At 38.6% G+C, this 2,500-nt stretch overlaps 1 protein-coding gene across 1 annotated transcript in view; it reads left to right on the top strand.

Annotated features, from left to right (window-relative positions):
• The window catches only part of LOC125039507 (serine/threonine-protein kinase Nek4-like), a 381,570-nt gene that overhangs the window by 348,521 nt on the left and 30,549 nt on the right, over positions 1 to 2,500 (top strand). The gene's annotated exons all lie outside the window — the stretch shown is intronic.

Here is a 2,500-nt window from a genome sequence, read left to right as displayed (position 1 = left end):
GGGGCACCGAGGCTTCGAGTCTTCGGGGCTCCGAGGCTTCGGGGCTTCGAGGCTTCGGGGCTCTGAGGCTTCGAAGCTCCGAGGCTTCGAAACTCCGAGGCTTCAAAGCTTCGGGGCTTCGTAGCTTCGAGGATTCGAAGTTTCGAGGCTTCGGGGCCCGGAAATTTCGGGGCTTTGAGGCATCGAGGTTTCAAGTTCGATGAGATACGCTTCGTGGATTCCCTCTGTCAATAGCGGAGTTGTGTGCGAGGGATTATCAATGCATTCAAGCTGAGTTCAATAGAGAGATGCCGTAAATATTTCGTTCACTTTTGTTCTTGTTGAAAGGGTTAGTGTGTATTCAAATGTATCCGCAAACTTATATGTATATTTATATATAGAGAGATATATATTTATTCATATACAAATATATGTATATAAAAACGTACATATATACATACATTTTTATATATATATATAAAATATATATATATATACATATGTATGTATGCACACACACACACATATACCGGCACGTAGCATGCACTGTCTAGTTGCTTATGATCCATTAACAATAATATACAATAGATTCAGCATAAAGTCGAAGTGAATAATAAGATTTCGTTGAACTTCTTATGCAAACTGAGGAAACGCTTTGGTGAAGGCATCAGTTTGGCTAAAAAGTTGTCGGTGATGCAGCCTGTCGGTTTTCTGTCCCACTCCGAATTTATATACATCATGAATTATACTACTTATATCTCTCATCGAATCTAAATCTATTTCAGTCATTTACATCTATTCACTTCATGTATATGTGATATTTCATGTCAGTCTTTGTAGATATTGCATCAAAGCTCGCTTATCAGTCGGCAAAAAAATCTTAATGAAATATTATTTTCCCTTTCTTTTAGATTTTTAACTATAACATCTCTATTCACCTTTTACCTAATGAATAAAAGCTTTATTGGGATATCTCGAAGCTTCAGACCTTTTAGTCATCAAAAATAATGAAATTCGACCATGCTAAGAAGTATAACCCAATATTCTATGAAATTCAGAATCCTATCTCACACTGAAACCCGCTGAAACTAGGATAGCCATAAAAAGCACAAAACTACAATTGTCTAAAGCAATTTGCAACAACATGATATTCAGCAAACTGATGGAAACCGGCTTGAAAACTGGAACAGCAATAACGCTTTTATTCACTTTTTAACTCTTTTTAAAATGCAAGTTCAACTTTGCAACTGTTCCTGGAGGCACTGAATTTAAGCAGAAAAGTGTATGAAGAGTTTCAATGAAGGTAGTGGGTGTGTTTTGTTTACATTGTATTTCAAAAGGTCATGTTTCATCTCTGCTAATAGCGGGAAAGATTATTGTGAACATGTTTACGATAAGGTAGTCTCGTTATTGTTATTGTTTTACTATGATTTATTCATTCCTTTATCTATTCATATATATTCTTATTAATTTGATTATTTATTGATATTCAGATTTATTTTGTGAGGCTAACCTTAAGGAAAGGGGTGCAGAGTCATCAATATTATATAATTATACATGTTCACATAATCTTAGGTTAGCATAGATACAATTACGTATTAGAACTTTTATTAGCAAATACACACTGGACCTACTTGTGATCTGGAGGGAGGGAAGGAGAGAGGGAGGGAAGGAGGGAGAGAGAGAGAGAGAGAGAGAGAGAGAGAGAGAGAGAGAGAGAGAGAGAGAGAGAGAGAGAGAGAGAGAGAGAGAGAGAGAGAGAAGACAGACAGACAGACAGAGAATAGACAAACAGAATGAGAGAGGAGCCCGCCCAGGGATGGCGTGTCCGTGGACCCCCCCGCCAGACAGAGAAGGGACGACCAGAAAGCCGAGAGAGACATGGGGAGAGAAAAAAACACACACAAGCATACACCTTCCAGTCTACATGAGTGATGTGGTAGACAAACACACGCGAGAAAAGCTTCTGTAACAGCTCCTCTTTAAGGAAGCTTAAAGCAACAAAAGCATAAATGTCATGTTGTTCCTCGTGTATTCGCCACAGAGCTCAGGGAACGGCCGTTTACACTTTGGACCCCAGGTAGTCTGTGTTTACTCTCCTTTCTCCTCGCGTGAGAAAGGAATGGAGAACTAAAAAGAGAGACAGAGAGAGGGGGAGGGAGGGAGGTAGGGAGGGAGACAGAGAAGGAGAGTGAGAGAGAAAGAGAGATAAGGACTAAGGGAGGAGGGAAAGGAGAAAGAGAGAGAGAGATATTTTATTTAAAAAAAATCTATGTACAGAATAGTGTAGATGCCCTGCAAAAGCCCAGGGTAAGATACCAAAGCATCTATCCAAACTGGCTGTCATTGTCGCTGCAGTATTGACATGACATCTGGTTGGTAAAAAAAAAAAAAAATAAAATAAAAAATTATAAAATTATAAAATTGATGTAATCAATAAGTGTTAATCTGTGTACAGTACTACTTGATCGATAGGTTGTCCTTTTAGCGCAACAAAGTAAGTTATGGGTAAGACTATGAC

Source organism: Penaeus chinensis, chromosome 27 (genome assembly GCF_019202785.1).
Source record: "Penaeus chinensis breed Huanghai No. 1 chromosome 27, ASM1920278v2, whole genome shotgun sequence".
NCBI classification, from domain to species: Eukaryota; Metazoa; Arthropoda; class Malacostraca; order Decapoda; family Penaeidae; genus Penaeus; species Penaeus chinensis.
Note: the sequence above shows the minus strand (reverse complement) of the source record. Positions and strands in the feature narration are given on the sequence as shown.